The sequence below is a fragment of the Nomascus leucogenys genome, chromosome 23 (assembly GCF_006542625.1).
Source record: "Nomascus leucogenys isolate Asia chromosome 23, Asia_NLE_v1, whole genome shotgun sequence".
Taxonomy (NCBI): domain Eukaryota; kingdom Metazoa; phylum Chordata; class Mammalia; order Primates; family Hylobatidae; genus Nomascus; species Nomascus leucogenys.
This window is the reverse complement of record NC_044403.1, coordinates 774,657-798,821: the sequence shown is the minus strand read 5'-3', so window position 1 is coordinate 798,821 and position 24,165 is coordinate 774,657. Positions and strand designations below refer to the sequence as shown.

The window sequence follows — 24,165 nt, the reverse complement described above, 5'->3', positions numbered from 1 at the left end:
ACAACTTTGCAAAATGTTTACATCTTTGAGCCACCTAGAATTAACTGTGATGGAAGGTAAGCTGTAGGAGTTCAACTGTCATTTTCCAGCTGGCTACTCAGTTGTCACAATACTATTTATTGAATAATTCATCCTAGATAAATATAGAATCGATTTTTGTGCATGTCCATTTTTTATCTATTGGCAGCTAATAAGTAAAACCAACACTGCAGACAAGCATACCAGAGAAGTTATTTTGATTGAGATCTTTTATAAATTGCAATTTGAGAGACACAAATCGAGCAAGCAGCTAAATCATATTCCATCCAGACAAGGCTGGGCAGGGGCTTATAAAGGTTCCTGGCAAGTTTATACAAGTGGAAAATTTTAGCACAGTGTATGATTGACAATGGCTGATTGACAGCTTAGATGTCTCTTGGTGATGAACAGCCTAATTTGGCACAGCTGTCTTCTCAGGAGATTTGTGATCAGGCCCAGTGTAAAGCGTTCACATCAAATTCAGCCGCTTCTTTAGGATGTTTGTGAGTTGGTCCAATTTGAATATGTCAAATTTCATCTGAGTATATGGGTGATGGGGGTCCAACTCCTTATGCCCTCCTGGCTCCTTTTTAGAGACCTCTGACATAATCATCTCCATTTTGAATTTCTTTTCAGATTTCCCCCTTTTGATTTAAATCGTTCCTTAGAAACCACCAAGATCAATTATTTCAGTAAGCCCTTTGGTTCTGGAATAGATTTGTCCCAGGAAGTCATGTACCATGGAGGAGGGAGTCATGGTAATGATAGTGGATGATCTGTGTCAAATGGAATAGTCCAAATTTGAGCAACAAGGAGGAGTTGAGGATGTGGGCCCCAATTGTGGTGCACATATGTGGATAGGGTAGGATTCATTATTGTAGGCCTAATCTGTCAGTTCCATGTGTTGAGCCCCCATAATTTTAGTTTCATTGACAGCAACAGTGTGGCATCAAGCTGAGAGAGGAGAAAAGAAAGAACCAGCTAGGAAGGCAGTTAGGGCAGGTGCTCAGTAGAATTCTTTCAAACAAAGGAACAACCTGAAAACTCAGGCTACAGATACAGATAAGGGAGCTAGCACAGGCAGCTTGCCTAGGATATGCCCATAGCTGCACAGATAAGGAAGCAAGGCCCACCATAGAAGCACCTTTGTTCTTTGTGTAAGCAGCAGCCTCCAGGAAATAGTTTCTTTTCCTTTTATGGGCATGTAGATGGTGGGCTGTGGTGAGTACATTCCTTTCCTTTTTTGGGCATACTTTGGACTGTGAGCCAAACCTCTATGAATCATCACTCCAACACTAGGCTGGTTGTGAGCCAAGGCTCCAACTGGTCCTTTACACCATCATGCCATTTTCGAAGTGGTGCCTTTTCTAAAGACAACCACCAGCCAGCCAGCACACTAGGGGTATGGGGTGGAGCTACCAGAAATTCGCAACTTACGCAATTTCAGTTATGCAAATGAAATGCCCAGACCCATCTGGTTCCTCTGGGTTCCTCATAACAGCCTTTGTACTCAATTGTGAAATGGCAACCCTCTCAGGTCCCCTCTCTGCAGTGGAGAGCTTTCCTCTTTCACTTATTAAACTTTTGCTCTAAACTCACCCTTGGTGTCCTCATTCCTTATTCTTCTTGGTCATGAGACAAAGAGCTCCAGGTAATACCTCAGGCAACAAGACTACTTCAAAGCCATTTAACAAGAATATAGTTTAACGAGGATAAACATGACTAGGATCACAAACAAGAATAACAGGATAAGTTGGAACCCAGATCTTAAAATATTTCCCATAACTGTAGGAAGCCAACAAAAAAGATCAGAAAATTCAAGATCAACCCAATTAAAAAGACTACCAGAAGGTATACCTTTTAAGGAACTGACTAATATTGGAATCTTGGAGGTTTCCAGTACTACCTGAATTTTTTTATTATTATTATTTTATTTTTTGAGACAGGCTATCACGTTGTCACCAGGCTGGAGTGCAGTGGTGGGATCTCAGCTCACTGCAGCCTCAACATCCCAGGCTCAAGTGATCCTCCAACCTCAGCACCCCCTAGTAGGTGGGACTACAGGTGTGCACCACCACACCTGGCTAATTTTTGTAGTTTTATTAGGGATGGAGTTTCACCATGTTGCCCAGGCTGGTCTTGAACTCCTGCCTGCCTTGGCCTCCCAAAGTGCTGGGATTAAAAGTGTGAGCCACAGCACCCAGCCTTGAATTTTTTATTTACCCAGCCAGAACAAGAGGTGTTGGATATAGCAGACTCCTCCTTGAGCAGTGAGTAAATAATCTGAAGCTCTTCTGTTATCTAATCCTTCACATGCTAAGGATTCTAAGGAGTTTTGCTGGGTCTAATGTCTCTTCCTACAAAGACAGCAAATTGTTATTGAACTTATGCAAATGACTATATTGCCATAAAAGAAGATTAATCACAAATGGTTTCCAAATTCTGAAGGGACCAGGTAGACAGAAATGCAAATGTTTCAATTCTGCTCACAAAAGTCTACTTTACCCAATTGATCTAAGCTATAAATAGCTTAAAGAAGAATAAAATTTTCCTTGACTCTGAAAAACAAAATATAAAGAACGTGGAATGCTTCAGATAAAAAGAACTCATAAAAAATTTCAATTCTTCATCAGTTGAGTCCCATGTAATTTTTTTTATTAATTTTTTTTTGCACACAAAACAAACATTTTCTAAAAATACATACAAACAAAAAGATGCATATCAAACATATTAGGAAGGTTGCACATGGGAAGACAGGGAATAGAAATGGGGGGTGGGAATTAAAGAAAATAAATGAGAAAGGGACTTTGTATGGATCAATGATAATAACTCAATCCTCTATTTGACAAAGAAGAAGGAGCAGGAAGAGGAAGAAAAAAAAAGTGGGATAAAGGATCAGAAAGGGAGGAAAATTAGAGTATGACTCCAGGGTTGGTCCCATGAAATTAATTCTTGTTTTTCTTGATGTCAGATTAGAAATCTTCATGAACACTTCAGTTTACTCATTAAAGTTCTGGAAGTTTTTACCTAGTCCAATGGTGTGATCTCAAAAATTATAAAAAATCTATATTCAAGAATACTTATTATGGTTTTTTTCATGAATTTCCTTGAAGAAGCAGCAAATTTGGGGCTGCATGTCATGTTTTATGCCTGTAATCTTAGTACTTTGCAAGGTCAAGGTGGGCAGATCACTTGAGCCAAGGAGTTCCAGAGCAGCCTGAACAACATAGTGAGACCTCATTTCTACAAAAAAAATAAAAAAAAAAATTAGCCAGCCATGGTGGCATGAGTCTGTGGTCCTAGTTCCTTGGGAGGCTGAGGTGGGAGGATCACCTGAGCCCGGGAGGTCATGGCTGCAGTGAGCTATGATCACACCACTGCATTCCAGCCTGGGTGGTGACAGAGTGAGACCCTGTCTCCAAAGAAAAAAAAAAAAGCAAATTTTAGACTGTAGCTGATTATAAACCACCTTTTGAGGAGAATCAAGATCAAGGTAGGCCAGGCACAGTGGCTCACGCCTGTAGTCCCAGCACTTTGGGAGGCCAAGGTGGGTGGATCACGAGGTCAGGAGTTTAAGACCAGCCTGGTCCAAATGGTGGAAGCCAGTCTCTACTAAAAATACAAAAAATTAGCCAGGCGTGGTGGCATGCACCTGTAATCCCAGCTACTTGGGAGGCTGAGGCAGGAGAATGGCATGAACCCGGGAGGTGGAGCTTGCAGTCAGCCGAGATCATGCCACTGGACTCCAGCCTGGGCGACAGAGTGAGATTCAGCCTCAAAAAAAAAAAAAAACAATCAAGGTAAAATAACAATTGCCTGTGGATGACAAAAGAGAATAGTCATGGTTAATGATGGAACTGATAAGGAAGTGTGGTTATTTCTGTGGTGTCAACAATTTAACACAATAATCAGAATTATGACTGATAACACATAGCAAGACATATCAGATGGTTTTAGAAATTTTATACAATTTTGGAACACATATTAAAAATGCATTTATACAAATACAACTTCAAGAAGGTAAAATGTTATTTCTTATTTGACAATGAAATACCTCCTGTATAATTTAAGTGAAAGTTGATATTTAGGCTATGTATTTATACATATATAATACGTACAATTTTTTTTTTTTTTTTTTTTTTGAGACAGAGGGTCTCACTCTATCACCCAGGCTGGAGAGTGCAGTGGTGCAATCATAGTTCACTACAGCCTCGAACTCTGGGGCTCGAGGGATCCTCCTGCCTCAGCCTCCAGATAGCTGGGATTATAAGTGCATGCTGCCATGCTGGCTAATCAAAAAAATATGTATTTATAGAGACTTCGTCTCACTACGTTGCCCAAGCTGGTCTTGAATTCCTGGCCTCAAGCAATCCTCCTACCTTGTTCTGCCAGAGTGTGGGCCATCTCACCCAGCCTGAATTCCTCTCCTCTTAAACTCCAGCTAACTATAGGTGCTCCACCTCTCTGCTTCTTTTCTTGTTGACACTAATTTTGCCAAGGATAATGTAAAATTTCTTTGGCCTTTTGGGAACAAGACCTCAAACTGGCTCCTTTAAGACTTGTTCTTCCATTTATGTTCCTCCCTCCTCTTGCCACCTTTGCTACCGCATGAGGGCAACTAACAAAGACTTCTTTTTATGTTTTATTATTTTTGTTTAATATTATTGAAGTTTTGTTAGTTGTTTGTAGAAAGAGGGTCTCACTGTGTTCCCTAGGCTGGTCTTGAACTCCTGGCCTCAAGCGATACTCTCACCTCTGCCTCCCAAAGTGTTGGGATTACAGGCATGAGCCACTGAGCCCAGCTGGTAATGAAGACTTATAACAGTCCTGGATCTCCTTGATGACCCTTGAAGGCCACAGACTCCTTTTCTGGGGGTGGGAGGACCACTATTTTCCTCGTAGAGCCCCAAGAGTTGTGGGTGGACAGGTTCCTCTCAGGTCTTACTCTTTACTCTTTTTCATATTTAACCTTGATCCTTTTGGCTTTTAGATACATACATGTGAGTTGGGCACAGTGGCACATGCCTATAATCCCAGCTACTCAGGAGGCTGAGGCAGAAAGATCATTTGAGCTCAGGGGTTTGAGGCCATCCTGGGCAACACAGCGGGACCACGTCCCAAACAAAGAAACAAAGCCGAATGGACACATACGTGTGTATGATATATGTTGTATCTACATGTATTTATATGTCTATACATATGTTTGTGTATTGTCTACATGGTACCAAATTAACTTAAAAATAAATGAGTGCTCATAAATAAATAAGTTGAAATATTTTTTAAGTTTATGTGACTTTAGTAAATCTTTTGGTAGACAAGGCTAGTTTAATATTGTTGGTTTAATAAAAACAACTACGTCTCCTGAGTTGTCAGCAAAACATGCACGTATTTAACTTTAAGTTTCTTACTTTTATGATACTTACCTAACGTATAGTAATAAAAAATGGTTACCCTTAGAATTTTGCTAAGCTAAATTAAATTATGGATAGTCATTGAATATCTAGGTCATTTCCAAATAAGATATAATACTAAGACATTAATTACTAAATTTGAGTTTAAGCTTACATACTTTTGGCTCTGTTTGTTTGGTTATTTGAGACAGAGTTTCACTCTGTCACCCAGGCTGGAGTGCAGTGGCGTGATCTCGGCTCACGGCAACCTCTGCCTCCCAAGTTCAAGGGATTCTCATGCTCTAAAAAGTCAAAAGTCGATTTTGACTGTAGAGCTCTTAAAAAAATCTTTTGACCAGGTTTTAGATGGACAAATAGCAAACATTCCTATTTCTTGGTTTCATTTCTGAAATTTGCACCAAGAAGAAGCTTTTTGTTTTTGTTGTTTTTTTGTTTGTTTTTGCAGGGGTGGGGGTATGTTTGCCTATTAGAGGTTTAGAATAATCACTATTTTATTTATTTATTTGTTTTTCCCAAGACATCTCTGTCACCCAGGCTGGAGTGCAGTGGCTCGATGTCGGATGACTGCAACTTCCACCTCCCAGGGCTCAAGTGATTCTCGTGTCTCAGCCTCCTGAATAGCTGGGACTACAGGTGCGTGCCACCATGCCTGGGTAATTTTTGTGCTTTTAGTAGAGACAGGATTGCACTATATTGGCCAGGCTAGTCTCAAACACCAGGCCTCAAGTGATCCACTAGCCTCGGCCTCCCAAAGTGCTGAGATTACAGGCGTGAGCCACCATGCCCAGCACTAGAATAATCACTATTTAAAGCTGTTGTCTTTGAAATGTTTTAATAAACTTGTTGAGTATGTGGTTCCATTTAGCTCAGGAGAGAAGGCAGAACAAACAAAGGAACAAAAAGTTTTCATAAATTTATAAATTTCATAAATTTAAATATAAAATATATACATATTTTGTATCTAAAATATATACATATTTTGTATCTAAAATATAAAATATTTAAATATTTTGTATCTAAAATATAAAATATATAAATATTTTGTATCTAAAATATAAAATATATAAATATTTTGTATCTAAAATATAAAATATATAAATATTTTGTATCTAAAATATAAAATATATAAATATTTTGTATCTAAAATTAAAATGTATAAATATTTTACATCTAAAATTAAAATGTATAAATATTTTATATCTAAAATATAAAATGTATAAATATTTTATATTTAAAATATATAAATATTTTATAATAAAATATAAAATATGAATATTTTATATTAAAATATAAAATATGTGAATATTTTATATTAAAATATAAAATATGTGAATATTTTATATTAAAATATAAAATATGTGAATATTTTATATTAAAATATAAAATATGTGAATATTTTATATTAAAATATAAAATATGTGAATATTTTATATTAAAATATAAAATATGTGAATATTTTATATTAAAATATAAAATATGTGAATATTTTATATTAAAATATAAAATATGTGAATATTTTATATTTAAAATATAAACCGATGTTTAAAATCAAAGGTATACCTGAACAAGTGAGAAAACCAACACAAATAAACACACAGGTGACCCAAACCAAGAAGCCCTTTTAAACCAAGCCCTGCATTAAAACTTGGCTTTAATCAAGTTTCCCAAAGAGGGAGCAAAAGTTAGCAGCCCTTACAAGATCCAGACCCCTCCCAAGGACAGCTTAGAGAAAGTTTCCCTAGCAACAATTGGGGTGCAACCCCATATTTGTTCACCATATTCTCTGTGGCCTCAGCTTTTCAGCCGCACAAAGGCAGACCTTCCCGTGAATGCCCAGCAGACAGACGATGAGAAGAGACAGTCACTAAAAGAGGAAAACAAAAGCTGCCCATGGGGGTGGAAAGAATTACAAATGGGCACCCCAAAACCTCAAGAGTCACACCAAAAATTCCAAACAATTAACCAAACTAATTCTTATAAATGTTTCTCTCCTGAGCTAAAGATATCCCCTGAGGAAAGGAATTTTTTGGTTGGTCCGGAGAACTTTAGCTCTGTTTCAAATCCAATCTCAGCTGGAATGCTGCTTAGCTAATTCCCTAAATGCTAACATTTCAAAAACATGGTAAGGTTTACATCTCCAAAGGACTGAGAAAGGCCTGGAAAATGCTGGAGTGACTAGTAAATCCTGCAGCAAAGTTGAGCAGGCAATTTGAACATTTAAAGAATTTTCTGTGGGTATTAAAGGAGAACTCTCCAGAAAAAAAAGTTTTAGCAGTAACAGTCCAAATTTCCAAAGCCTGGCCAGGTGCATTGGTTCATGCCTGTAGTCCTAGCACTTTGGGAGGCCAAGGCTGGAGGATCACTTGAGTCCAGGAGTCTGAGACCGGTATGGGGAATATAGTGAGAACACCATCTCTACAAAAAATTTTTTTAAAAAATTAGCCAGGCATGGTGGCACATGCCTGTATAAGTCTCAGCTACTTGGGAGGCTGAGGTGGGAGAATCACTTGAGCCTGGGATGTCGAGACTACAGTGAGCTGTAATTGTGCCACTGCAACCTCTGCAGTTTGTCTCAAACAAAACAAAACAAAATAAATTTCCAAAGGTATACCTCTAACTGGGACTCAAAACCTGTAAGCCTTTTTATGGTGTATAATCAGATGCATAAATTATGCCTGAAGAGGGTACAAGTATGCAGTTCCCCTCAAGATCTGAAGTTTCTTCCAAAGATAGCCTAAGAAAGTAAAGACCCTCATTATTATCAAGGCAATGAAAATTGAGACAATTAAGACAAATTTCCCTGAGAGATGACACATTTGGAAAAACAGACATTTCAGATCCCCGGCTGGACTCACAGCTGGCCATCTGACATAAGCCCAACAATGTATGCTCTCTGAGGTGGTAGAGACTGGAGAATAAATTTGCTGGTGACGAAGCCAAGCTTCTCAAGAAATTAAGCAGGATGAAAGGAGAATCTTACGATTTTGCCTCCTTATGACAAGCCCTACAAAAAGAGAGCGACAAGGGAAAATAAAGACCATCTTTGGAAACTAAAGAACAATAACCAACAGTACCTGAAGCTGATTCACAAGAGTCACAATTCAAAAAACTAATTGTTTTTTCTTTATTTGTAATTTTTTTTTCCTGCCAATCTGAACCTGGAAAAGAAGAAACAGGGAAATTTTTTACCTTCCTGTCTTGACCAGGTACCACAGATAGAAGTCTGGGAGAAGCTGGTTGGACGCAGTGGCTCACGCCTATAATCCCAGTACTTTGGGAGGCTGAGGCAGGTGGATCACGAGGTCAGGAGCTTGAGACCAGCCTGGCCAGCATGGTGAAACCCCGTCTCTACTAAAAATACAAAAATTAGCTGGGTGTGGTGGCAGGCACCTCTAATCCCAGCTACTCGGGAGGCTGAGGCAGGAGAATCACTGTAACCCAGGAGGCAGAGGTTGCAGTGAGCTGAGATCACACCATGCACTACAGCCCGGGCAGCAGGGCGAAACTCTGTTTCAAAAAAAAAAGAAGTCTGGGAGAAGCTGACTTTCGTAAAAAATCCTACCTATTTCTACTGGCTTCTGCAAGTTCTCCCAGGATTCCACTCATAGGTCTTGGAGTGAGTGGAGTGTCTCTATTTGTCCCAACTGAGTTGCCAAATTGTAGAGAAGAAAATATAATTTTTTTCTTTCCCTCATAGGTTCTTATTTGAGACACTCCCCAAAACAATGAAGCCATCCTTGTAATTAAAGCTGGCAACAGAAAACACCTGAAAAAAGTCCTGAATCTGAGCCACGTCAAGAGGTTTAGAACACAAGAGGACTCACCCAATAAATTCCAGGGCTGTCAAGATCAATGGATTGCAAAAGGGTCCTGCAGGTACCTTTGCTTGGGTCCATGGTGGCACCAGAGATCAAGAGGGAACTGCTCTGTATCCCACTTCTGACACCATATAATATAAACTAATAAGAAATAAAACCAATGCTGTGGATAAGCAAACAAAAGAGGAGATATTTTGGCCCAGCATGATGGCTCATGCCTGTAATTTCAATACTTTGGGAGGCTTAGGTGGGAGGATCACTTGAACCCAGGAGTTAGAGACCAGCCTGGGCAACATAGTAAGACATTGTTTCCACAAAAAATAAAATTAGCCGGGCATGGTGGCACATGCTTGTAGTCCCAGCATGGGAGGCTGAGGTGGGAGGATCACTTGAGCCTGGGAGGTGGAGGTTGCAGTGAGCCAAGATTGTGTCACTGTACTCCAGCCTAGGTGACAGAGCAAGAGACCCTGTCTCAAAAAAAAAAAAAAAAAAAAAAAGAAGGTATTTTAATTGGGGTCTTTCATGACTTGCAATTTAGGAGACACAAATCTGTTCCATTCAGACAAGACTGGGCGGGGCTTATAAAGGTTCCTTGCAAGTTTACCTAAGCTGAAAATTTTAGCACAATCCATGATTGACAATGGTTGATTGACAGCTTATATGTCTCTAGGCAATGATCAGCTTAATTCAGCACAGCTGTCTCCTCAGGAGGTTGGTGATTAGACCTGGTGTAAATAGTTCAAATCAAATGCAGCTGCTTCTTAAAGACGTTTTAAATTTGGCTCAGTTCAAAGAGGTCAAATTCCTTCTGCGTGTGTACGTGACTGGGGTCCAACACCTTATGCCCTCTTGGCTCCTTTTTTAGAGACCTCTGACATAAGCATCTCCATTTTGGATTTCTTTTCACTCTATCTATCATCTATCTATCTATCTATCTATCTATCTATCTATCTATCATCTATCTATCTATCTATAGTATATGTGTGTATGCCTAAATGCTGTTAAGAATTCCTTTGTATTTCACAGAATGCATAGATGAATTGAAAGAGATTTTCCTGTTTTTAATTTTTAATTTTATGCTGAGTCCTCTCATCCAGAGACTGTCTCTCCATTTATCCAGGTGTTCTTTTATATCTTTTTTTTTTTTTTTTGAGGCAGGGTCTTGCTCTGTCACCCAGGCTGGAGTGCAGTGGCATAATCTTGGCTTACTGCAACCTCTGCCTCCTGGGCTCAAGTGATCCTCTCACCTCAACCTCCCAAGTAGCTGGGACTACAGGCATGCACCACCACACCCAGCTAGTTTTTCTTTTTCTTTCTCTTTTCTTTTCTTTTTTTTTTGAGACAGAGTCTCACTCTGTAGCCCAGGCTGGAGTGCAGTGGCTCAATCTCAGCTCACTGCAACCTCTGCCTCCCCAGTTCCAGTTCAAGCAGTTTTCCTGCCTCAGCCTCCTGAGTAGCTGAGGTTACAGGCATGTGCCACCATGCCCAGCTAATTTTTTTTTTTTTTTTTTGAGTCTGAGTCTCGCTCTGTCGCCCAGGCTGGAGTGCAGTGGCGCAGTCTCAGCTCACTGCAAGCTCCGCCTCCCGGGTTCACGCCATTCTCCTGCCTCAGCCTCTCCGAGTAGCTGGGACTACAGGTGCCCGCCACCACGCCCAGCTAATTTTTTGTATTTTCAGTAGAGACGGGGTTTCATCATGGTCTCGATCTCCTGACCTTGTGATCCACCCGCCTCGGCCTCCCAAAGTGCTGGGATTACAGGCGTGAGCCACTGCTCCCGGCAAGAAGTCTGTTTTCTTGAGAGAGGTATAATGAAACCAGCTGGGGAGTCCCTGGGGTTTTGCTCATGTGGTGTTGCAAGAATCAAGGGACAGGAGAGACCAATGGGTGGGACAGAGGATTTATTAGGTGCGTACCGGCCCACAGATTAACATCCAAAGGCTGAGCCCTGAACAAAGACAGGGTTTGACTTTTATGCCTGCATCCAAAAGAGGGTTGGCTATACATGCATGTGAAAAGGGTTCGCCAGTTTGATGGTGCAAAATCTGTAGGGCGGGCAAGCAGGGCTTACAGAAGCAGGACAAAGGCAGTTTGTGAAACAGTGACAGATTGTGCAACTTAAACATATCTTGTGACCTTATACAGAAGGAAAAACAGGAACTTACAAAACTTTGCAAAATAATTATGAGAATGGTAAGGGGGGAAGGGGAAGCTGAAAGAGGAGAAAAACTTGTTTTTCTCACCCCTGCTCCAAGATGGGAGGGAGAGGCTCTGGGGCCCATTCCTTGAGGGCCCTGGTTCTGCAGATAGGGCTATCAAAGCCCTGCCAGAGCCCTGCCTATCGCTGAGCCTCAGAGTGAGTTAGCCTAGTACAAGAAACTTTTTTTTTTCCTGCTTCAGTGGGTGTAGTAAAGATGATTGGGTAAGACCCATTCCATTTAAGTGTGAGGGGAGGATTGAGGGGAAGACTGGGATCTTTTACCATAGGAAGCGATTAGAGGAGTCGGTGATGGGTCGTGTCAGGTATTCGTCAGCATATTCCCAAATGAAATGGCAGATGGTATGTAGAAGTGGGGAAATGAGGCCAGGGGCAGTGACTCACACCTGTAATCCCAGCACTTTGGGAGGCCTAGGTGGGCGGATCACGAGGTCAGGAGATCGAGACCATCCTGGCTAACACGGTGAAACCCCGTCTCTACTAAAAATGCAAAAAATTAGCCAAGCGTGGTGGTGGGCGCCTGTAGTCCCAGCTACTTGGGAGGCTGAGGCAGGAGAACGGTGTGAACCCAGGAGGCGGAGCTTGCAGTGAGCCGAGATCGTGCCACTGTACTCCAGGCTGGGCGACAGAGCGAGACTCCATTTCAAAAAAAAAAGAGAAATAGAGGTTGAAGGAGGGTTGAATGTAGGGCTTGCATGTGAGAGGATGAGATGGAAGTGAGCGTCTTATGGCTGAGCATATCTTGTAGACTGTGAGAAGAAAATACCTAGAGGGGTTTGTAGAATGTGAGTTTTTGTGCCTCAGGGATAATTAAAGAAGCTGTGGCCAAAATTTTTAAGCAAAGGGGTCAGCTTTTGTAAATGGGGTCTAGTTGTTTTAAAAAATATGCCACTAGTTGGAGGGAATCTCCCGTGGGTTAGGCTAACAGTCCAAGGGCCTGATTATGAGAACTGTGTAAATATAGGTGAAAAGGTCTTAGGGATTTGGAAGGCCTAAAGCGAGGGCCTGTAATAAGGCATGTTGTAGGTGAGAGAAAACATGATAAAGGTCTGGGTTGGGAGTGAGTGGTTGATCAAGATTTCCTTTTGTAGGGCCGGGCACAGTGGCTTATGCCTGTAATCCCAGCACTTTGGGAGGCTAAGGCTGGTGGATCATGAGGTCAGGAGATTGAGACCATCCTGGCTAACACAGTGAAACCCCATCTCTACTAAAAATACACACACAAAAAATTAGCCAGGCGTGGTGGCAGGCACCTGTAGTCCCAGCTACTCAGGAGGCTGAGGCAGGAGAATGGCATGAACCCAGGAGGTGGAACTTGCAGTGAGCCGAGATCGCGCCACTGCACTCCATCCTGGGTGACAGAGTGAGACTACATCTTAAAAAAAAAAAAAAGAAAAAAAAAAAAAGATTTCCTTTTGTGTGTTCACAAAGAGATTTAGTGATAATGGCAAAATTTGTTGCCCATAATCAGAAATATCCCACTAATCCGAGGAAAGAAGTAAGTCCCTTTTTGTTTTAGGAAATGGAATTTGTCGAATGGCTTGCTTTCATGTCAGCAGAATTTCTTGGGTATTTGTAGTTATGAGTAATCCTAGGTATAAAACTTTTGGAGAAGTTAATTGGGCCTTCGTTTTGGATACCTGGTGCCTACATTCAGCCAAAAAATTAAAAATCCTGGGCGTGTTTTGAATACAATGTTCTAGAGACAGGCTGCAAAGAAGTAAATTGTCAACATATTAAAGCAAAATGGTAGGTTGTAGAGGTAGTTGGGAGAGGTCCAATTGAAGTACTTGACCAAAATAGTGAGGGCTGCCCTAAACCCCTGAAGGAGGACAGTCCAGGTGAGTTGTTGGGAGTAGCCTGTGTCAGGGTGAGTCCAAGTGAAACCAAAAAGGTTTTGAGAGGAGGGATGTAGAGGGATAGTAAAAAAGGTATCTTTGAGGTCAAATACAGAGAAATGGCTAGTGTTGGGAGGAATTCGTGACACTAGGGTGTAGGAGTTTGGGACAACAGGACAAACAGGAATAATAGTGGAATTGATTTGTCACAAATCCGGAACCAGCCTATAGGAGCCATCTGTTTTTTTAAGGGAGAATAGGAGTATTGTGGGGAGAATGGGTGGGGATTAAAATACTGGCAGCCAAAACTCGGGAGATGATGGGCTTGAGTCCCCATAATCCCTTAGAGTTGAGGGGATATTGTGGGACCACTATATAGTGCTTAGGATCCTTCAGTGAAATTTGAATTGCAGAATGATGGGTAGCTGCAGTGGGGGAGTTGGTGTTCCATACTACGGAATTTACACGGCTGAGGAATTTGGGATTTAAGTCTGTTTGATGTGGAGTGTCTGAGGAGGGGTTCTGTTCTTGATATAATAATAAATAAGGGTGGCTTTGGTGTAGGGTTGATAAATGAATGATTCCTCCTGGTTTGTGTAGGATGTCCCTTCCTAATAAAGGAGTGGGACAATGAGGAATGACCGAGAAAGAGTGAGTGAGGGTGACTCCCTGAAATGAGTAGTATAGAGGCGGTGTGTTGTATGGGGTTTCTTGTATGCCCTTCATGCCAACAACAGAAATGGATGAATATTCTAATGGGCCTTAATATTCAGTTAATACAGAGAGACTTGCCCGAGTATCCAAAAGAAAGGTAATAATCTTACCGGATACCTTCCTAATTACCCTGGGTTCTGTAGGCTCACTAGACATGAGGGTGAAGGAACCCAGGCACCCTCAGTCATCAGCTGTCAGCACCAACAGTGAAGAGATTTCCTCCTGTGATGGTCGGTGAACTTCATTATGAGCCACACCTGAATAGGGAAGGTGTTCCCATTGGGGGCAGTCCATCTTCCAGTGTCCCCAAAGACCACAAGTTGGGCACGGTTTGGTGGGAGGCCAGGGGTTAGGACGAGCCTTTGCCCAGTGTCCAGGGTTACCACATTGGAAACAGGTGAGGGAGTTTTCCTTTGGGTTATTAGGGAGCTTTAAGTGTAACTGACTTTTGGACAGCAGAGGTGAGCATCTGGTATTTTAAATGGAGATGTTTCTTTTTCCATTTGTGTTCCTCATCTTTGTTGTTAAAAATACAGAAGGCCACATTTAGGAGGTCCTGCTGGGGTGTCTGGGGACCCTCCTCTAATTTTTGTAATTTTTTCTGGATAGCTGGGGCAGATTGGGAAACAAATTGGAGGTGGAGAAAAGTTTGACCTTCTCTAGATTCTGGGTCCAAATTGGTATATTTTAGCATAGCTTCAGTGAGGCACGATAAGGGAAGGATTTTCCTGGAGCTCTTGTGTAATTTCTCTGAGTTTTTCATCATTAACTGCCTTATGGGCATTTTTGTCCATGCCCACGAGAAGACAGGTAATCATGTGGTCTCTTCACCTGATGCCATTGTCTCCATGTTGGTAAGTCCAATCTGGGTCTCTACAGGGGACTGCATCATTGGCCACTGGATTTTGTATAAGGGCTTGATGATGGAGTTCATCTGCATGTGTTTCAGCTGAACGCCGGATGTGCTTTTCTCGTCAGGACTGAGAGTGGAGGTTAGAATGATATAAATGTCATGCCAAGTTAAATTAAAGGATTGAGCTGTGTTCATGAATTCCCTGCAATAATGAGATGGATTTTCAGAGAAAGATCCAGGTGCTGTTCGATCTGTGACAAGTCAGACATGGAGACACGGACATGAACATGAGCAATGCCTTCAGCCCCAGCCACTTCCTGGAGAGGGAGAATGGCCGATGTGGTTTGACTGGTTGGAGCAGTTTTTGACTGGGTAATGGGTGGAGAAGGAGGAGGGGCGGGGTTTGGGATTAAAGCTTGGGGCAGGAGGGTCCAAAGGAGTGGAAGGTTTGGACAGATCCTGCATTTGGACAGATGCAGGAGGTTGAGAGTACAGAGGGGGTTCATCTGCAGGATCAAAAGGGGTTTTGGAGGAAGGGGTTTCAGAGAAAGGAGAGAGCCAGGGAGAGTTTTCATTAAGAAGAAGGATTTCGGCCGGGCACAGTGGCTCACACCTGTAATCCCAGCACTTTGGGAGGCCGAGGCAGGCAGATCACAAGGTCAGGAGATCGAGACCATCCTGGCTAACACTGTGAAACCCTGTCTCTACTAAAAATACAAAAAAATTAGCCAGGTGTGGTGGCCGGCACCTGTAGTCCCAGCTACTCGGGAGGCTGAGGCAGGAGAATGGCGTGAACCTGGGAGATGGAGTTTGCAGTGAACCGAGATCACGCCACTGCACTCCGGCCTGGGTGAGAGAGTGAGACTCCGTCTCAAAAAAACAAAGAAGAAGGATTTTGTGAGGGTTGCAAGCTTGACATAGGGAGGGCTGGGATTTAAGGTAGAAGAAAGCCTGAGTGTAGGGAACGTCTTGCCATTTGCCATTCCTGGTGATAAAGGTGTCAAGGTCCCTGAGAATTTGAAAGTCAAAAGTGCTGTTTTTGGGCCATCGGCTCTCATTATCTAATTTGTACTGGGGTCAGGCTGTGTTGCAATAAAAAACTAAACGTTTTGGCTTTAGGTCCCCCTGTAAGCCAATTTTGGCGAGGTTGTGAAGGAGACACCCCCGTGGGGAGGACATAGGAATGTGAGATTGTTTGGCACCCTGTGGACTGGTAAGAGGAAGCCAAGGGTGTCTGTTTTTGTTCTAGGCGTCCCCAGACAAAAGACAGAGACCCAGAATCCTCTTTACAAAGAGAAGAGTAAAGCTGAGGAGACTGGGCGTCCCCAAGATTTCTTCCAGCTTAGTCCCACTGGTCCTCTATGCACTGGAATGGCAGACCTGACTTTCCGGGATACTGCGAGGAAGCCAGGGAAGGCAAATCTTATCAGTTGGCTGGATTAGTGTCCGATGTTGGATGTTCTGGTTGGAATCAGCAGAGGGCCTCCCAGACTGGAGCCGTGTGAGGAACAGAGAGAGAGAGAAGAGGAAGGAAGAGGGAGGAAGAGGGGACAGGGGTTAGAGAATGAAATACCCATTGCAGGTGGTTGGAGGTGGATCCCAAACCTGAGGGTTTTGAGAACCCACCGGGGAGTAGCCCCAGCGCAAGCCTCACAGTCCCCTTCAGATTAGTTGTCCTCCTCACGCAAATTGCTTGAAAAGTAAAGAGAGAGAAAAGACAAGGTGGATGGCCAGAGACGCTCAGGATCCAGGAGTTAGCCTGGGATGAGCTGCCATTGCCCAGTGCTTCTTGGGTTGCAAGAGAGCCTCTACCCCAACACCCGTCCAAGATTTTGGCACCAAATGTAAGAGTTGAAAAAAGAAGAAAGAAACATGAAAAACGGCTCAACAGTCAAAGACAGGTTTAGTTTGGAGGGTAAACCTGAGAGGGGCTTCTGGCCAGTTTAGGTCAGGAGCCTTCTCTCTTATAGACTAAGGGTATTTAAGGGTTTAGGGAGGGGGGAGCTTATCACAGGTTTGGAATGTTTCTGGGTGGAGGAGAGTTTTATTGTGGGTTTGGGATGTTTCTGGTGGGAGGGGGGTTTATCTTGGGTTGGAATGTTTCTGGTTGGAGGTGTCATTTGTGGTTTATGGTCATGCTGACATCAGCCATTAGGCTGATGTTTTTGGGGCTGGATTTAGGTGTTTTTTAATCAAGGGGAACTTAAAATGGCAGTGTTTGCCCAAGATGGTGATGCTCCTGCTCTGTCAACAATCCCTAGACAAATGCTTCCCCCAAACCTCATAAGATCAGCAGTTTGTTTTCCTTAAGGATACTGTGCCTGATGAATATAGTTTTCCTTTAATAAGTAAGTCATAATATTTATCCTTTTAATTTCAGACATTGAGAGGTAAATGCCTCCTCTGACAGAGGCAGATAAAAATAAGCAAAGATGTCATTAGACACATGTGGAAAGGGCGTGAGCAATAGTTCACAAAGGAGGAAATGCAAATGTCTTGAAAAATGAGGAAATGTTCAATCTTTCAAGTAATCATAGAAATGCAGATTGAAATACTGAGATACCTTTTTCTTTTTTAAAAAAAGATTAATGCTAGTAAGAGTTTATTGAAATAAATGATACCAACTTAAAGCCTTGAAAAATATTTTATCTCAATAGTTTTATTTTTATCCCTTCTCCCATGAGAGAGAGAGAAAAATAAATAAGGAGAAAGAGAGAGAGAGAGAGATGGGGAGTGAGGGGGAACAAGAAGGTACATATGGAGGAAAGAAAGAAAAAGAAGAAGGGAGAAGCCTTTTGAACAAAATTTGGCTATGTCAAAAATAAAGTCAGATCAGGTACAGAACAAGATCCTGGAGATGTCAAACCAAGTGGTAAGAAGCCCATTTTACAGGAGTTACAGCAGTTTATAGAGCATAAAGGAAGAATATTTTGACCTTTTTCAGGATTGGCTGTTATGCATGAATATTTCTGTAAGTTCAAGCTGATTTGTCTCGAGCTGATTGATTTAATTTTACTGATTCATGCTGATAAGAATGTAAAGCTTATGTTTTGTGTTTTATGATTAGAGCTAGCCTTTAGGGGGAATAGGGATGACTTAAAGTTTGGTTACTTGGTTATGGCTGATTGGCCTTGGGGTGTATCTTATCAATGGCCTCTATTCTTATTTTTCTTTGACAACCATGCTAATGAGAGATAATAAAAAGAATGAAAGCGCCCTTTTGGCTGTCTGAGCAGCACCATAGTGGTTGGCAAGAACAAGCACCAAAGGTGGCAGAAAGGGAGCCAAGAAGAAAGTGGTTGATCCATTTCCTAAGAAAGATTGGTGTGATGTAAAAGCACCTACTATGTTCAATATAGTACTGGGGGCCGGGCACAGTGGCTCACGCCTGTAATCCCAGCACTTTGGGAGGCCGAGGTGGGCAGATCATGAGGTCAGGAGTTTGAGACCAGCCTGACCAACATGGTGAAATCTCGTCTCTACTGAAAATACAAAAATTAACTGGGCTTGGTGGCACACACCTGTAATCCCAGCTACTCAGGAGGCTGAGGCAGGAGAACTGCTTGAACCCGGGAGGCAGAGGTTGCAGTGAGCCGAAATTACGCCACTGTACTCCAGCCTGGGCAACAGAGCAAGACTCTGTCTCAAAAAAAAAAAAGAAAAAAAGAAAAAAAAAAAGGAAATATTGGGGCTGGGCACAGTGGCTCATGCCTGTAATCCCAGCACTTTGGGAGGCCGAGGCAGGCAGATCACCTGAGGTAAGGAGTTCGAGACCAGCCTGGCCAATACAGTAAAACCCCATCTCTACTAAAAATACAAAAATTAGCTGGGCGTGGTGGTGGGTGCCTATAGTCCCAGCTACTCGGGAGGTTGAGGCAGGAGAATAGCTTGAACCCAGGAGGTAGAGGTTGCAGTGAGCCAAGATCATGCCACTGCACTCCAGCCTGGGCAACAGAGTGACTCCATCTCAATAAATAAATGAATAAATAAATAAATAAATAAATGTAAATAAATAAATATTGGAAAGATGCTAGTCACCAGGACCCAAGGAATCAAAATTGCATCAGATGGTCTCAAGGGTTGTGTGTTTTAAGTGAGTCTTGCTGATTTGCCAAATGAGGAAGTTACATTTAGAAAATTCAAGCTGATTACTGAAGATGTTCAGGGCAAAAACTGCTGAACTAACTTTCATGGCATGAATCTTACCCATGACAAAATGTGTTCCATGGTCAAAAAACGGCAGACCATGATTGAAGCTCATGTCGATGTCAAGACTTCCCGTGGTTACTTGCTTCATCTGTTCTGTGTTGGTTTTACTAAAAAAAATGCAACAATCAGATATGGAAGACCTCTTATGCTCAGCACCAACAGGTCCACCAGATCTGGAAGAAGATGATGGAAATCATGACCTGAGAGGTGCAGACAAAATGACTTGAAAGAAGTAGTCAATAAATTGATTCCAAACAGCATTGGAAAAGTCATAGAAAAGGCTTGCCAATCTATTTATGCTTTTCATGATGTCTTCATTAGAAAAGTAAAAATGCAGAAGAAGCCCAAGTTTGAATTAGGAAAACTCACAGAACTTCATGATGAAGGTAGTTCTGGAAAAACCACTGGGGACAAAACAGGTGGTAAAGTTGAACGAGCTGATGGCTATGAGCTGTCAGTCCAAGAATCTTGTTTAAAGTTTAGACTTCTAATAGTGACAAAGAAAAAGTCCTATTTGTGGGGGGGAAAAAAGAATAAAAGAGACAATTCAGGTAAGAACTTGAAAAAGTCTAATAAACATTAAAAAAACCCAACCTCACTAGTTATCAGATGTGAATTACAATAACATATACCACCATGTTTTAATGATTGAATTATAAAGTAATAAGGGTGCAGTAACTGCCTTACGTTCTTCTCTCACTTACTGCTGTCATAGTGGCTCTGTGTATTTCTATTTTTTTTTTTTTTTTGAGACAGAGTCTTGCTTTGTTGCCCAAGCTAGAGTGCAGTGGTGGGATCTCAGCTCACTGCAAGCTCTGCCTCCTGGGTTCATGCCATTCTCCTGCCTCAGCCTCCAAAGTAGCTGGGACTACAGGCGCCCACCACCCTGCCGGGCTAATTTTTTGTATTTTTAATAGAGACAGGGTTTCACCATGTTAGCCAGGATGGTCTCGATCTCCTGATCTGGTGATCCGCCCACCTCGGCCTCCCAAAGTGTTGGGATTACAGGCGTGAGCCACTGCGACTGGCTCTTTTTTTTTTTTTTTTTTTTTTAAGAAGGGGTCTCACTCTGTCACCCAGGCTGGAGTGCAGCGGCGCAATCTCAGTTCACTGTAACCTCCACCTCCCGGGTTCAAGGGATTCTCCTGCTTCAGCCTCCCAAGTAGGTGGGATTACAGGCACCACCACGCCTGGCTAAATTTTGTATTTTTAGTAGAGACAGGGTTTCACCATTTGGCTAGGCTGGTCTTGAACTCCTGACCTCAAGTGATCCACCTGCCTTGGTCTCCCAAAGTGCTGGGATTGCCGGCGTGAGCCATCTCACCCAGCCGAAATGTAGTTCGTAAAGTCCTGGAAACTGGCAAGTGCTTGGATTCAAGGACAAGGAGTCACAACTGCAGGGGCCTTCTTGCTGTGTCATAACATGTGAAGGCATCACAGGACAAGAAGAGTGAAAGGCTGGCTTTTATCACAAACACACTCTTGAGATAACTTATTCCCTTCCACTATAACCCCACTAATCTGTTAATTCATGAAAAGATTAATCCATTCATGAGGGCTTGAGAGCTGTCTCTTAAAATTCTCACCTCCTTTTTTTTTTTTTAAGAGTCAAGATCTTGCTCTGTTGCCCAGGCTGGAGTACAATGGCATGATCATGGCTCACTGCAGCCTTGGCCTCCTGAGCTCAAGGTATCCTCCCACCTCAGCCTCCTGAGTAGCTAGGACCACAGGTGTGTGCCACCATGTCTGTCTAATTTTTTTTTTTTTTTTTTGAGACGGAGTCTTGCTCTGTCGCCCAGGCTGGAGTGCAATGGCACGATCTCGGCTCACTGCAAGCTCCGCCTCCCGGGTTCACGCCATTCTCCTGCCTCAGCCTCTCCGAGTAGCTGGGACTACAGGCGCCCGCCACCACGCCTGGCTAATTTTTTGTATTTTTAGTAGAGACGGGGTTTCACCATGGTCTCGATCTCCTGACCTCGTGATCCGCCCGCCTTGGCCTCCCAAAGTGCTGGGATTACAAGCGTGAGCCACCGCGCCCGGCCAAATTTTTAAACGTTTTGTACAGATGGGGTCTTACTACATTGACCAGGCTGGTCTTGAACTCCTGTCCTCAAGCAATCCTCTCGCGTTGGCCTCCTAAAGTTCTGGGATTACAGACGTGAGCCACCATGCCTAGCCTGGTCCCACCTCTTAGTAGAGTCACCATGGTAATTAAATTCCAACATGAGTTTTGGAGGGACACAAACCATAGTGGTATAAATACTTTGAAAAGAGTTTGGTGGTTTCTGATTATGTGAAAGACAGAGTTACCACATGGCCCAGCAATCCAACTGTTATATACTTCCCCAAAAGAAATGAAAACATGTCCACACAAAGACTTGTATGCAACTGTTCATTGGAGTTTTTTTCGTAGTATGTATCTCCCAGCTGGAAACAACCAACTGGAGAATGGATAAACTGTTTTACATCCATACAATGCAAAGCTACTTACCAAAAAGAGCTACTTTAGATTTTTCTGTTTGTGAGCCAAAACAAAATAGAAACAAACAAACAAAAAACCTACCAATACACACACAACATGTATGAATCTCAAAAGCATTATGCTGAAAAGAGTTGGGTGTGGTGGCTCACACCTGTAATCCCAGCACTTTGGGAGGCCGAGTGGGGTGGATCACTTGAGGTCAGGAGTTTGTGACCAGCCTGGCCAACATGGTGAAAGCCTGTCTTTACCGAAAATACAAAAATTAGCCAGGTGTGGTGGTGGGCGCCTGTAATCCCAGCTACTCTGGAGGCAGAGGCATGAGAACCGCTTGAACCTAGGAGGCAGAGGTTGCAGTGAGCCAAGATCACACCAGTGCACTCCAGCCTAGGTGACAGAGCAGGATTGTCTCAAAAAAAAAAAAAAAAAAAGCATTATGCTAAATACAAGGAGCCAGACACAAAAGATTATACTATATCATTCCACATTTATAAAATTTTAAAAAAGGCAAATATTGTATATAGTGATAGAAAGCAGACTGATGGTTAGATTAATGTGAAATATTTTGTCACATAATGCAATGGAAATAACATAAATAAAAATAAACAAAAAAGTCAGTGTCTATCATCAAGATAGCTTCTAAGGAAGCTTCTACTGATATTTACAATTTATTGTCTATATCAAAGGCTATTTTATTTGTGGTTTTTTGGAGAGGCCAGCGGAGCTTAGAGCTCTGCCAAATTACTCTTTTGTGAAGCTAATTTGCAATCACATTCTTGTTATATGGAGAAAAATCCTTGTTCTTGAAGGGAATTCTTGAAGGGAAGGAATGGTTGCTGTCTTACTCTTCTTCATTTTTCCTGCAGTATCTAACGTATATTTACTTGAAGTAAGTCTTATTTGGGGAGTAGCAGTATGTGTGAAGGCAGTTAACATTGTGTCAAGGGTCACAGTGCCAAGCAGCATGTCGAGGCAGAGGGAAGATGATTGATGATGTATCCTGAAGAATACTGCAGTCAAAGCTTGGAGAATGAGCTGAGTGCTGTGGAGACCCTGATGACAGGGACTGCAATGAGGAAGACCCAGAGCAGCGAAAGCTTTTGCAATCTGGCCAGGGAGACTCTTGGATGACTAGGTATCCTGGATTTATGCAAAGGCTTCACAACGAGATTCCTCAGTTTATAATTTGGATTAACCTGTCGTTTCTGTGGACTCACCCAGGAATTTTCCTTACAGTATGATGTATGACCACTCCCCTATCTCTTTATCAATACCAGGGTCACACCTTCTACCTAGCCTCTTTCTTTCTTCCTTTCTTTCTCTTTCCTTCTCGCTTCCTTCCTTCCTTTGTTCTTTCCTTACCTCTTACTTCTTTTTTTTTTTTTTTTGAGACAGAGTCTTGCTGTCACCCAGGCTGGAATGCAGTGGTACCATCCAGGCTCACTGCAACCTCTGACTCCTGGGTTCAAGGGTTTCTCCTGCCTCAGCCTCCTGAGTAGTTGGGACTACAGGGGTGCACTACCACGCCCGGCTAATTTTTGTATTTTTAGTAGAGACAGGGTTTCACCATGTTACCCAGGCTGGTCTCAAACTCCTGACCTCACGTGATGAACCCGCCTTGGCCTTTCGAAGTGCTGGGATTACAAGGGTGAGACACCATGCCTGGCCCCTTTCTTCTTTTTTTTTCCTTTCTGCCTCCTTCCCTCCTTCCTTCCTTCTTTCCAGAAATTAGTGTCAGTTCATCCTGTTTCTTTTTTATTGACTAGATCAGGGGTCAGAAAACTGATCTGCAGCCTGTTTTTGTATGACCCATGGGCTAAGAATGGCTTTGTCTTTTTAAATGGTGGAAAACAAATCCCCAACATGCCTGTCTTTTGAGTTACGCCTCTCCCAGTCTGGATCAGTTGCTTTCTACATTTGCTGTTTTTGATCCTGTGATTTTCCTTCACCATCACTTTGTGTCTCTCCTGTTTCCTCTATTCCCTTCCCTTCCCTTTCCCTCCCCTCCCCTCCCCTCCCCCACTCCCCTTCCCCTCCCTCCTTCCCTCCCTCCCTCCCTTCTTTCTTTCTTTCCAGGGGAATTGGCAGGAGAGCAGGAAGTCAAATCACATGTCATCATTTGACTCTTGGGACTCCTTCTTCTCATGTTTCTTCTCCTTTGTAGTAGGGGCAGGGCCAGCAGCAGGAGCTACAGAGCTGGGGCAGCAGAGACGGCCACAGCCCTGTGGGAGAGCACACTGGCAACTTGCCAATACCCTGGGCAATGATGCCTTTAATGTTTTTCCCATTCAGCTCACTGATGATCTTGCTGCACTGGTTGCCATTGGCCTTGTTGCTTATATTGTACAGGATCTTCTTGATGTCCTTGGTGCTGGGCAAGGGGTTGCCCCCGAGGGCAGCCAGTAGGTAGGAAGGACGACCTTCTGTGTCCCGGAGGAAAAGAAAGCCATACCTTCCTCTTTTAGTTTGTTCCTTTTCTTATTCCTGTGTTGCTGCTGAGAAATCCAAAGCAATTCTGACTTCCCCACCACCTTTTTTGTGCCACCCTCCTACCCCTTCTGGAAGCCTGAGAATCTCCTGTTTGTCCTAGATATTTTACATTTCACAAT

The 24,165-nt window shown here is 42.7% G+C and overlaps 1 pseudogene; it reads left to right on the top strand.

Moving 5' to 3' along the window:
- Positions 1 to 408: 408 nt before the first annotated feature.
- LOC115832853 lies at positions 409 to 23,962 on the top strand (annotated as a pseudogene).
- The last annotated feature ends 203 nt before the right edge of the window (positions 23,963 to 24,165 follow it).